We start from the raw sequence: 13,827 nt of genomic DNA, 5'->3' as shown, positions 1-13,827 counted from the left end.
TGCCTCCGTAAGTGTTGGGATTACAGGCGTGAGCCACTGTGCCCAGAATGGAGGAACTTCGTCTTCTTTTTCTTTTTTTTTTTGAGATGGAGTCTCTCTGTGTTGCCATGCTGGAGTGCTGTGGCACTATCTCAGCTCACTACAGCCTCCGCCTCCCAGGTTCAAGCCATTCTCCTACCTCAGCCTCCTCAGTTGCTGGGACTATAGGTGCCCACCACCATACCTGGGTAATTTTTGTATTTTTAGTAGACTCGGGGTTTCACCATGTTGGCCAGGCTGGTGTCAAACTCCTGACGTCGAGAAATCCACCTGCCTTAGTCTCTGAAAGTATTGGGATTACAGGCGTGAGCCACTATGCCCAGCATGGGGGGACTTTTTATAAGCATTTTAATTTACTTGTTTATTTGCAATTTGGATGGATAGATCATGTTGGCCTTATAATGTATAAGCAGGAGCACAGATTTTGAGGTCTCGGGGACAAGTCCCACTCTGCCCCTTGCTTAATCTCTATGAGCCTTAGTTTCCTCATCTGTACAAAGGGCAAAAATGCCCTTCGTGTGCAGCAGAGTTATGGAGGAAAGGAAAAACCATGAAACCAATTCTAGCTTACACCACGCCCCAAATTGGATTTTCCATTTGACTATAATTCCTGCCAATAAGTGTTCAAAACGTTGTCAAAGGAAAGCGGGTTGGTGGTTGCCCGGGGCTGGCGGAATTGGGAGGAAATAGGGAGTGACTGCTAATGGAGACAGGGTTTCCTTCTGGGATGATGAGAATGTCTTGAAACTGGTCATGGTGATAGCTGCACGTACCTACGAATACACTAAAAACCACCGAACCGTACACTTTAGACATGTGAATTGTGTGGCATGTGAATTAAACCCCAAATCGTTATTTTTAAAATGTTGTCTAAGAGACCTGTGTGCCTCCTGTAAGCTCCCATGAAAATGCAAATGAAGACACAGAAGAAAATCAACATTGAACATTTACATCCTCTCCTAAAGCTGTGTTTGACGGGTGACATTTCCTCCCTCCCTCCCTCTCTTCCTCCCTCCCTCCCTTCCTCCCTTCCTCCCTTCCTCCCTTCCTCCCTCCCTTCCTTCCTTCTGTTTTTTAACAGTAGAGACAGGGTCTCACTGTGTTGCCCAGGCTGGACTCGAACTCCTGGAATCAAGCAATCTTTCCACCTTGGCCTCCCAAAATACTGACGTTATAGGCTTGAGAACTGGCGGAGAGAATAGGCGACTGACTTTGCCTTGTGAAGCAAAGTGACCCTGCTCTGTCCTTTCCTCAGAGACCCAGGGTGGTACCATCCAGAAGACTAGCAGCTGCTCTTCTACGGGGCCCAGGCTGCTTTCTCTATAGTCATTGAGAGGCGAACCCTCAAACAGAGAGTGTGTCAGCAGGGGGTGGGCAGCTGATGGATGTCATTGTACCCTTGGAGGAACAGAACTCAGCAGGCACTGAGTCAGGAAGCCGGGAGATGCAGGGAATCGGTCAGTCATGGGGCCTGTCCCTTATTGTGCTTGTCTCATGCGGATATTCTTTCTCCATTTCCTGGCACCCTGGGAGTGCTTCCTCCTCACAGCCGTAGCCTGGACCACGATGCAGCTGTCTGCCAGCCATTGTGCTATTTAGTCCTCGTGGGCCAACCGACCCACTCGGGTCTCACTTCCACCTCCTGCCTGCTGGCCTTGGCCAACGCATTCACCTACACCATCCTCAAAGCTCTTCCCAAGTTCTGCAGGCCCCGCCTCATCACCCACTTCTTCTGCGACCTCTGCCCTGCTCAGACTCTCTTGCTCCAGCTCACGTACCAATGAGCGTGCCCCGTTCTTCAGTTTCCTAGTGGCTCTTGCACCCTGAGTCCTGGTTGTGGTCTCCTATGGGCATGTTGTGGCTGCTGGTGGGGATTCATTCCACCCAGGGCTGAGGAAAGGCCTTTTCCAGCTGTGCTGCCTGCCTCACTGTGACCTGTCTTCTCCACCTCGCTTCAGTCCCCGGCTACGTCCTTCCCAACTCTGCATACTCTCAGTGCCCCTTCTTCTACAGCACGTGGATCAAGGACATGAAGAGGGCTTTGTGCAGGCCCTGGGGAAAGAAAGGGTTTACTAGGCACTAGTCACAAGACATCAAGGTGGCACGCCTTCTCCACGATGAGGCTGCCGTTGGGCCTGATGCTTTACCGGGGGTTGGGCGAGGGATCCAATCACACAGGAGTTTGAAACTTATTGTAGAAGACCCATTGGCTGCACGCTAATTTGTACGCCAGGTTTCTCCCCATTCCAACAAATGTCAAATATTTCTGTTGCATTTTTAGTTGTAAATCATACATCTTTGCTGTCTGTTTGTAGCTTATGAAAGCAGAACATGGTCGTTGGATAATTTGTTCAATTATAGAGACTTATGGAATGACACACACAAAATTACTTCTGTACAGAAAATTCTATGAGCAAAGATAAAATGAAGCAATGTGGAGCAAAAGTACTTCCAATTATGATCAATATTTGGTATCTCGAACATGGAAAGAGTACTCTCCAGTCAATAACTAAAATGTGACTATTCCAATTGTTAAAAAAAAAAACAACAAAAAACAAAAAACGAAAAGGATGTGAATGGATGGTTCTCAAAAGAGGAGATCCCACGGGCCAGATGTCACATGAATTGCATTTAGCAACATAAGGGATCGATGGGAAAGTAATACAATATAGAGATATGATTTTGGAACATGTACTGCTTAGAGTGCCTTATGGACTGAGTTGTGTCCCCTCCAAATTTATATGTGGAAGCCCTCACCCTCAATGTGCATGGATTTGCAGACAGGGCCTTCAGGAAGGCCACTGAGGTTGAATGACGTCAGAGGAACAGGCCGCTGGTCCTATAGCACTGAAGCCTCTATAAGAAAAGGAAGAGAGCCTTGGATCCTCAGTCCCTCAAAGTCCTAACAGGACCGTTCATGGCCGCTCCCAGGTGCTGGAAGATGGGATCGGCAGGGCTTTAGCAATATTTGAAAAGTCAAGTCCTGTTTTTGCTCCCCCTGCTGTGTTTCTAGACCCCGCCCTCCACATACAAATAACAACTTGAGCAACTAGCGTTCCCTTCCTCACTTCCCACTAAATGTGCCTGTGCTCCAGCTCACCCCCACCCAGGAACTACGGGTAAAGCCACAGAAACAGGATGAGCAAGGCAATTCTCTGCTGCACCTCTCCACTTGCACTCCGTTCCTCAACATCCACATCAAATGTCTTCCGAAGCCTCTTGAGGGTCGTTTCTCCGAACACGTGCCCTGAGCCCAGCTTGGGCCATTCTCATCTGGCTCCCTGTGGTGTCCTAGTGCTTATGGCACCCCTTCAGTCCTTGGCCTGACTCCCAGTCACGGGCTGAGCTCCTTGGTGTGGGGAAATTTGAGAATCTGGAGTTTTTTCTGAGGAAGACAATTATGTGCATCCATCATCTCCTTAAATGCACGGACCCTCCACGGAGGTTCACTATCAGGTTCACTTTATGAATGAAGGAACAGACTTGGAGAGGCCTCGCTGTTCTGTCTATGAGGGTGGCAAGCAGGGGAATCGTTGATGTTTTTGACAATTAAGTGCTCAGTGTGTGTTCTAAGAACTATGCTCCTTATCCTGCAACACTCTTATCCACCCATATCTTCCTTTTTAGACTGTGGGTGAGTGACTGCTTCTCCTTGGGCTGACTCTGGGCCAGCTTGGGTAGCTAGGGTATGCCTTCTAAGGTATCACGGCCTGGTTTCTTCCCTCCATACTGGTAATTTGAGGGAGAATGTCAGACAGAATAGAAGCTTTGGAGCCAGAAACACCTGTCTATGAATCTGTGTTTAATATCTTGCCAAGTTTCTGATAAGTAATGCAATTTTCACATTTGTCATTAGGAATGAAATTGTGATTATTGCATGAACTTCCCTAACATTGATTTTGACACCAAGAGGGTGTTCAACAAATGGTGGCCTGTGTTTTCCTTTCATGATCTCAAGAAGACCACTCCCTGTAAAACCACCTGGCTTCATTTTTCTCTTTTATAGTGCTACTTGGTACCCAATGTTAAGGAAAATGTGCAGTGGTGTCCTGGATGCAGGATAGCCCACCTCTTCCCAACTCAGGCCGAGCAACCCTGGCTGGTGCTGTCATGCTGCTGGACTTGTGATCTGGCAAAGAGGAGGAGTAGGATGGGGGTCCCAGTGGATACATAGATGGATGCCACCTCTCAGTCACCCTGTCTGGACTTGTGGCAGGCTCTGGCCCCCTCCTCCTCACTACTCTCTGTTCCATCCTGTACTTTCCACACTGCTACCTCCAGGGTCTTATTGCTGAGATGAATCCCACTCTCCTTGTGGACAATCTTGAAACAAATGTGACCGAAGACCTCCTTTTCAAGCTATTCCACCAGGCTGGGCCAGTAGTAAAGGTGAAAATTCCAAAAGATAAGGATGGTAAACCAAAGTGATTTGCATCTATACATTTCACACATGAAGTATCTGCTCCTCTTAGTGGTATCAAACTCTATGGAAGGCCTATCCAAGTTCAGTTTAGACAGGAAGTAGTCATGCCTCGCACGATATCAGTTTACCATGCCCCCAGGCTCGTGTTGCTAATTCCAGCCCTGTCCCCACATCTCCCAGTGGTGGGTATGGAAGGACAGTGGGTAACAGGGCTCTATCAGCACAGATACTTCAGAAATCTTTCCTCTTCTCCAGAAAATTTTCAGAGACAAGTAGTGATGAACAGTGATTTCAGAAAAATGCCACCTTTGCTTCTCCACCTCTGGATCAACTAAGATTTCACCAGTATCCGTTCAATCACACAATCATACTTTTTTTTTTTTTTTTTTATTGCATTTTAGGTTTTGGGGTACATGTGATGAACATGCAAGATTGTTGCATAGGTACACACATGGCAGTGTGCTTTGCTGCCTTCCGTCCCCTCACCTGTATCTGTCATTTCTCCCCATGCTATCTCTTCCCACCTCCCCACCCCCCTGCCCCTCCCCCATTTCCCCCCAACGGACCCCAGTGTGTAGTGCTCCCCTCCCTGTGTCCATGTGTTCTCATTGTTCAACACCCGCCTATGAGTGAGAATATACGGTGTTTGATTTTCTGCTCTTCTGTCAGTTTGCTGAGAATGATGGTTTCCAGGTTCATCCATGTCCCTACAAAGGACGTGAACTCATCGTTTTTGATGGCTGCGTAATATTCCATGGTGTATATGTACCACATTTTCCCTATCCAGTCTATCATCGTTGGGCATTTGGGTTGGTTCCAGGTCTTTGCTATTGTAAACAGTGCTGCAATGACCATTCGTGTGCACGTGTCCTTGTAGTAGAATGATTTATAATCCTTTGGATATATACCCAGTAATGGGATTGCTGGGTCAAATGGGATTTCTATTTTTAGGTCCTTGAGGAATCGCCACACTGTCTTCCACAATGGTTGAATTAATTTACATTCCCACCAACAGTGTAAAAGTGTTCCTATTTCTCCACATCCTCTCCAGCATCTGTTGTTTCCCGATTTTTTAATGATCGCCATTCTAACTGGTGTGAGATGGTATCTCAATGTGGTTTTGATTTGCATTTCTCTGATGACCAGGGATGATGAGCATTTTTTCATATGTTTGTTGGCCTCCTGTGTGTCTTCTTTTGTAAAGTATCTGTTCATATCCTTCGCCCATTTTTGAATGGGCTTGTTTGTTTTTTTCTTGTAGATCTGCTTTAGTTCTTTGTAAATTCTGGATATCAGCCCCTTGTCAGATGGGTAGACTGCAAAAATTTTTTCCCATTCCGTTGGTTGCCGATTCACTCTACTGACTGTTTCTTTTGCCGTGCAGAAGCTGTGGAGTTTGATTAGGTCCCATTTGTCTATTTTGGCTTTTGTTGCCATTGCTTTTGGCGTTTTGGTCATGAAGTCCTTGCCTACACCTATGTCCTGAATGGTTTTGCCTAGATTTTCTTCTAAGGTTTTTATGGTATTAGGTCTGATGTTTAAGTCTTTAATCCATCTGGAGTTAATTTTGGTGTAAGGTGTCAGGAAGGGGTCCTGTTTCTGCTTTCTGCACATGGCTAGCCAGTTTTCCCAACACCATTTATTAAACAGGGAGTCCTTTCCCCATTGCTTGTTTTTGTCAGGTTTGTCGAAGATCAGATGGTTGTGGGTATGTTGTATTTCCTCTGAGGCCTCTGTTCTGTTCCATTGGTCTATATCTCTGTTTTGGTACCAGTACCATGCTGTTTTGATTACTGTAGCCTTGTAGTATAGTTTGAAGTCCGGTAGTGTGATGCCTCCTGCTTTGTTCTTTTTGCTTAGAATTGACTTGGCTATGCGGGCTCTCTTTTGGTTCCATATGAAGTTTCAGGTGTTTTTTTCCAGTTCTGTGAAGAAGGTCATTGGTAGCTTGATGGGAATAGCGTTGAATCTGTCAATTACTTTGGGCAGTATGGCCATTTTCACGATGTTGATTCTTCCTAACCATGAACATGGAATGTTTCTCCATCTGTTTGTATCCTCTCTTATTTCGTTGAGCAATGGCTTGTAGTTCTCCTTGAAGAGGTCCTTTACGTTCCTTGTTAGTTGTATTCCTAGGTACTTTATTCTCTTTGTAGCAATTGTGAATGGCAGTTCGTTCTTGATTTGGCTCTCTTGAAGTCTATTACTGGTGTATAGGAATGCTTGTGATTTTTGCACGTTGATTTTGTATCCTGAGACTTTGCTGAAGTGGTTTATCAGTTTCAGGAGATTTTGGGCTGAGATGATGGGGTCCTCCAGATATACAATCATGTCATCTGCAAATAGAGACAATTTGATTTCCTCCTTTCCAATTTGGATACCCTTTATTTCTTTTTCTTGCCTGATTGCTCTGGCTAGAACTTCCAGTACTATATTGAATAGGAGTGGTGAGAGAGGGCATCCTTGTCTAGTGCCAGATTTCAAAGGGAATGCTTCCAGTTTTTGCCCATTCAGTATGATATTGGCTGTTGGTTTGTCGTAAATAGCTTTTATTGTTTTGAGATACGTTCCATCAATACCTAGTTTATTGAGGGTTTTTAGCATAAAGGGTTGTTGAATTTTGTCAAAAGCCTTCTCTGCATCAATCGAGATAATCATGTGGTTTTTGTCTTTGGTTCTGTTTATGTGGTGAATTACGTTTATGGACTTGCGTATGTTGAACCAGCCTTGCATCCCCGGGATGAATCCTACTTGATCATGGTGGATGAGCTTTTTGATATGCTGTTGCAATCGGTTTGCCAGTATTTTATTAAAGATTTTTGCATCTATGTTCATCATGGATATTGGCCTGAAATTTTCTTTTCTTGTTGAGTCTCTGCCGGGTTTTGGTATCAGGATGATGTTTGTCTCGTAAAATGATTTGGGAAGGATTCCCTCTTTTTGGATTGTCTGGAATAGTTTCAGAAGGAATGGTATCAGCTCCTCCTTGTATGTCTGGTAGAATTCAGCTGTGAACCCATCTGGACCTGGGCTTTTTTTGGGTGGTAGGCTCTTTATTGCTGCCTCGACTTCAGACCATGTTATTGGTCTATTCAGGGTTTCGGCTTCTTCCAGGTTTAGGCTTGGGAGGATGCAGGTGTCCAGGAATTTATCCATTTCTTCCAGGTTTACTAGTTTATGTGCATATAGTTGTTTGTAATAATCTCTGATGATGGTTTGGATTTCTGTGGAATCTGTGGTGATATCACCTTTATCGTTTTTTATTGCATCAATTTGGTTATTCTCTCTTTTCTTTTTTATTAATCTGGCTAGTGGTCTGTCTATTTTGTTGATCTTTTCAAAAAACCAGCTCCTGGCTTTATTGATTTTTTGAAGAGTTTTTTGTGTCTCTATTTCCTTCAGTTCTGCTCTGATCTTAGTTATTTCCTGTCTTCTGCTAGGTTTTGAGTTTTTTTGATCTTGCTCCTCTAGCTCTTTCAATTTTGATGATAGGGTGTCAATTTTAGATCTCTCCTTTCTTCTCATGTGGGCACTCATTGCTATATGTTTTCCTCTAGAGACTGCTTTAAATGTGTCCCAGAGATTCTGGTATGTTGTGTCTTCGTTCTCATTGGTTTCGAAGAACATCTTTATTTCTGCCTTCATTTCATTGTTTATCCAGTCAACATTGAAGAGCAAGTTGTTCAGTTTCCATGAAGCTGTGCGGTTCTGAGTTAGTTTCTGCATTCTGAGTTCTAACTCGATTGCACTGTGGTCTGAGAGACTGTTTGTTATGATTTCTGTTCTTTTGCATTTGCTGAGGAGTGATTTATTGCCAATTATGTGGTCAATTTTAGAGTAGGTGTGATGTGGTGCTGAGAAGAATGTATATTCTGTGGATTTGGGGTGGAGAGTTCTGTAAATGCCTATTAGGTTTGCTTGTTCCAGGTCTGTATTCAGGTCCTGGATATCCTTGTTGATTTTCTGTCTGGTTGATCTGTCTAATATTGACAATGGGGTGTTAAAGTCTCCCAATATTATTGTGTGGGAGTCTAAGTCTCTTTGTAAGTCATTAAGAACTTGCCTTATGTATCTGGGTGCTCCTGTATTGGGTGCGTATATGTTTAGGATCATTAGCTCTTCTTGTTGCAGTGATCCTTTTACCATTATGTAATGTCCTTCTTTGTCTCTTTTGATCTTTGTTGCTTTAAAGTCTATTTTATCAGAGATGAGAATTGCAACTCCTGCCTTTTTTTGCTCTCCATTTGCTTGGTAGGTCTTCCTCCATCCCTTTATTTTGAGCCTTTGTGTATCCTTGCATGTAAGATGGGTTTCCTGGATACAGCACACTGATGGGTTTTGGCTTTTTATCCAATTTGCCAGTCTGTGTCTTTTGATTGGGGCATTTAGTCCATTGACATTTAGGGATAGTATTGTTATGTGTGAATTTGATGCTGTCATTTTGATGCTACCTGGCTGTTTTGTTGGTTAGTTGATGCAGATTCTTGATTGTGTTGATGCTCTTTTACCATTTGGTGTGTTTTTGGAGTGGCTGGTACTGGTTGTTCCTTTATATGTGTAGAGCCTCTTTCAGGAGTTCTTGTAGAGCAGGTTTGGTGGTGATGAAATCTCTGAGTGCTTGCTTGTTCACAAAGGATTTTATTTTTCCTTTACTTATGAAGCTTAGTTTGGCTGGATAGGAGATTCTGGGTTGAAAGTTCTTTTCTTTAAGGATGTTGAATATTGGCCCCCAATCTCTTCTGGCTTGTAGGGTTTCTGCTGAGAGATCTGCTGTGAGTCTAATGGGCTTCCCTTTGTGGGTAACCCGACCTTTCTCTCTGGCTGCCCTTAGCATTTTCTCTTTCATTTCAACCCTGGTGAATCTGACGATTATGTGCCTTGGGGTTGCTCTTCTTGAGGAATATCTTTGTGGTGTTCTCTGTATTTCCTGGATTTGAATATTGGTCTGCCTTGCTAGGTTAGGGAAGTTTTCCTGGATAATGTCCTGAAGAGTATTTTCCAGCTTGGATTCATTCTCTTCATCACATTCAGGTACACCTATCAGACGTAGATTAGGTCTTTTCACATAGTCCCACATTTCTTGAAGATTTTGTTCATTCCTTTTTGCGCTTTTTTCTCTGTTCTTGCCTTCTCTTTTTATTTCATTGAGTTGATCTTCGACCTCTGATATCCTTTCTTCTGCTTGGTCAATTCGGCTGTTGAAGCTTGTGCATGCTTCACGAAGTTCTCGTGTTGCGTTTTTCAGCTCGATCAATTCACTTATACTCCTCTCTATGCTGTCCATTCTCGTCAGCAGTTTGTCCAATCTTTTTTCAAGGTTCCTATTTTCTTTGCGTTGGGTTAGAACATGTTCTTTTAGCTCATTGTAGTTTCTTACTACTCACCTTCTGAAGTCTGATTCTGTCATTTCATCACCCTCCTTCTCCATCCGGTCTGGTTCCCTTGCTGGTGAGGAGTTGTGATCCCTTTTAGGAGGAGAGGTGTTCTGGTTTCGGGAGTTTTCATCCTTTTTGCGCTGGTTTCTTCCCATTTTTGTGGGTTTATCCACCTGTTGTCTGTCTCTGCCCCAGGGAGTTGGAGCTTTATGAGTTTCCGTTGCACTACTGCCTTTTTTGATTTTTCTTTCAGGTCGGACCCGCCCAGCTAGCAGCAGGCCTAGCCTCTGCCTGCCCGCAGGGGCTTTGCTGAGCTGCTATGGGCTCCGCCCAGCTGCCCTGAGCTCTTCCCTGTAGTCCTTTTTATATGGGCGTAGTTAGAACTGTCTGGGCAATGGTGGCCCTGCCTCTGTTATGGAGGACTCTCTCTGTTGTGGGAGGTTGCCTCGGCAACGGCGGGTTGCCTCGGCAACGGCAGCCTGCCTCGGTAGCGGTGGAGAGTCTCAGTAATGGAGGAAGCCCCTCCCCCACGGAGCCGGACCTTCCCGGTTCAGCTGTGCTTGGTTTGAAGGGCTCAACCCAGAGGGTTTCCAGTTACTGTTTCTGTTTTCGTTGTTGTTGGGGGTGGAGGGGTGGGACCGACCGAGCCTGATCACCTGGCTCCCTGACTCAGAGTCTTTTCTTTTAAGTTGAATGACCCCGCATTCGGTTCGCCTGCTGAAAAGGCGCCGGGATCTCCCCTGCTGTGACTCACGGAGTCGGCTTGAACTGCGGCGCCGGCTCCTGGCGGATATTTTGCTTAGGAATCTCCTGGCCTGACTCGCTATTTCAGATGAATGGGCAACTCTGCCGTCTCAGGGCTCTGCTGGCCCGCTAAGAGGGCTCCCAGACCAGTGGCTTTTGTACGGAGAACCGCAGCAACAGGGAGTGGTCACAGCAGCCGCGCGGGCAGAACCAGCCCCGCGGGGGCCAAAACAGCCGCACCGGCTGGGACTGCGACGCTGGCGACCCCTCTGCCTGGGTATCTCCTGGTCTGTGGGCAATAAGAGTTCGTCTGGAAATGCGGCGTCCACTCACCCTCTGCACTTTCACTGGGAGCTGAAGTCCTGAGCTGTTCTTAGGCGGCCATCTTCCCAGCATTCCCACAATCGTACTTTGAACCAGTCTTCGAGCTCGCAGTGGTGCCAAGATGCTGCACCCTCATCACAGCGCAGAGTCAGATGGAATTCTCATCCCTACCTAGCAGTTCGACATTATAGCCGGGAACAGCATCACACTGATCATGGATCTGACCATCATTAACAAAGGACGAAAAGATGATTTCTTCTACGATGATTTGAACCACAATGGCTGGATCATGACTGTGATAACAGAAGAGACAGTCGTAGCAATGGAAAATGGCTCTCATCTCGACACTAACAAGTGTTAAAAAGACATTGTTTTTACAGGATCATTTTGGGCCCTTTGTCTAAGTTGGTGTGGAAACATTTTGTTGAGAACCTGTACAGAGCAGCCTTGGCAAGCTGTCACATTTCTTTATAAACTTTTGTAAATGTATAGCTACAATTTAACACAAAAATGAAAAGAATTGTGGTTTTATTACATGATTAACAGCCTTTCACCCCTGGGTTTTATGCAGAGGAAGGGTTTTATGCAAAACAACGTGCCACAACTCCTAATCCTTTTAGACACTTTAGGAGGGATTGAATTCTATAGATTGGTTGTATGATAAAGCAGATAGATATTTTTAAATTGTACTTTAGGTTCTGGGGTAAATGTGCAGATCACGCAGGGATTGCATGGGTACACACATGGCAATGTGGTTTGCTGCCTCCATCCCCTCATCACCTATATCTGCCATTTCTCCCCATGTTATCCCTCCCCGACCTCCCCACCCCCACACTGTCCCTCCCTTGACTTCCCCCCAACAGACCGAGTGTGTGATGCTCCCTTCCCTGAGTCCATGTGTTCTCATTGTTCATCACCCACCTATGAGGGAGAACATGCGGTGCTTGATTTTCTGTTCTTGTGTCAGTTTGCTGAGAATGATGGTTTCCAGGTTCATCCATGTCCCTACGAAGGACACAAACTCATTATTTTTTATGACTGCATAGTATTCCATGGTGTATATGTGCCACATTTTCCTCGTCCAGTCTATCGTTGATGGGCATTTCGGTTGGTTCCAGGTCTTTGCTATTGTATACAGTGCCGCTATGAACATATGTGTGCATGTGTCTTTATAATAGAACGATTTATAATCCTTTAGATATATACTCAGTAATGGGGTTGCTGGATCAAATGGGATTTCTATTTCTAGGTCCTTGAAGAATCACCACACTGTCTTCCACAATGGGTGAACTAAGTTACACTCCCACCAACAGTGTAAAAGTGTTGCTATTCCTCCACATCCTCTCCAGCCTCTGTTGTCTCCAGATTTTTTAATGATCGCCATTCTTCTTCTTTTTTTTTTTTTTTGTAGAAAGTGATTTATTTAGAGAGAGAGAGAAACAGGAGAAGGAGAGAGAAAGAAAAGATGGATTCCAGGAGAGGAAAGCAGCTTCCACACTGAGTGGAAGGGAATAGAGAGAGAGAGAGATGGAGTTTAGGAGGGGAAGGCATGCTTCCACGAGAGAGTATGGAAGGAGACTCCAGAGGGGAAATCTAGGATAGAGCTTCCATGAGAGCGTTCGTGGAAGGGGATCCAAACATGGAGTCCCTAATGATCACCATTCTAACTGGTGTGAGGTGGTATCTCAGGGTGGTTTTGATTTGCATTTCTCTAATAATCAGTGATGATGAGCATTTTTTCACGTTTGTTGGCCTCATATATGTCTTCTTTTGAAAAGTGTCTGTTCATATCCTTCACCCAATTTTGGATGGATTTTTTTTTTTTTTTTTTTTCTTGTAAATCTGTTTTAGTTCTTTGTAGATTGTGGATATTAGACCTTTGTCAGATGGGTAGATGGCACAATTTTTTTCCCATTCTATTGGTTGCTGGTTCACTCTAATGATTGTTTCTTTTGCTGTACAAAAGCTGTAGAGTTTAATTAGGTCCCATTTGTCTATTTTGGTTTTTGTTGCCAATGCTTTTGGTGTTTTATTCATGAAGTCCTTACCCGTGCCTATGTCCTGAATGGTTTTGCCTAGATTTTCTCCTAGGGTTTTTATGGTGTTAGGTCTTATGTTTAAGTCTTTAATCCATCTGGAATTAATTTTGGTGTAAGGTGTCAGGAAGGGGTCCAGTTTCTGCTTTCTGCACATGGCTAGCCAGTTTTCCCAACCCCATTTATTAAACAGGGAATCCTTTCCCCATTGCTTGTTTTTGTCAGGTTTCTCAAATATCAGATGGTTGTAGATGTGTGACATTGCATCCAGGGTAAAGCAGATATTTTAATTACCATTTATCTTTTTGCATTGCAAAAATTTTCTTGTTCATGAATCAGATTTTGTTGTATATAATAGAAAGCATCTCAGCTGGCTGTCTGAAATGACTATCGGTACACTTTTTTGAAAAGAAGATTCATGAAGACTGTAAGTGCTGCCTCTTTCAGTCAAACTGCAAAAATTCTAACAGTTTCAACATGCTCAGGAGGTGTGTTCAAAGACAGGTTTTTTTTCTTATTGCATTTTAGGTTTTGGGGTACATGTGAATAACATGCAAGATTGTTGCATAGGTACACACATGGCAGTGTGATGTGCTGCCTTCCTTCCCATCACCTATATCTGGCATTTCTCCCCATGCTATCTCTCCCCAACTCCCCACCCCCGCTGTTCCTCCCCTATTTTCCCCCAACAGACCCCAGTGTGTGATGCTCCCCTCCCTGTGTCCATGTGTTCTTATTGTTCAACACCTGCCTATGAGTGAGTATATGCGGTGTTTGATTTTCTGTTCTTGTGTCAGTTTGCTGAGAATGATGGTTTCCAGGTTCATCCATGTCCCTACAAAGGACACAAACTCATCGTTTTTCATGGCTGCATAATATTCCATGG

General features: G+C 44.6%; 1 pseudogene; it reads left to right on the top strand.

Moving 5' to 3' along the window:
• Window positions 1-1,420: 1,420 nt before the first annotated feature.
• On the top strand, window positions 1,421-11,256 carry LOC101044602 (RNA-binding protein 7-like; annotated as a pseudogene).
• The last annotated feature ends 2,571 nt before the right edge of the window (window positions 11,257-13,827 follow it).

Source organism: Saimiri boliviensis, chromosome X, assembly GCF_048565385.1.
Source record: "Saimiri boliviensis isolate mSaiBol1 chromosome X, mSaiBol1.pri, whole genome shotgun sequence".
Lineage (NCBI taxonomy): Eukaryota > Metazoa > Chordata > Mammalia > Primates > Cebidae > Saimiri > Saimiri boliviensis.
Note: the sequence above shows the minus strand (reverse complement) of the source record. Positions and strands in the feature narration are given on the sequence as shown.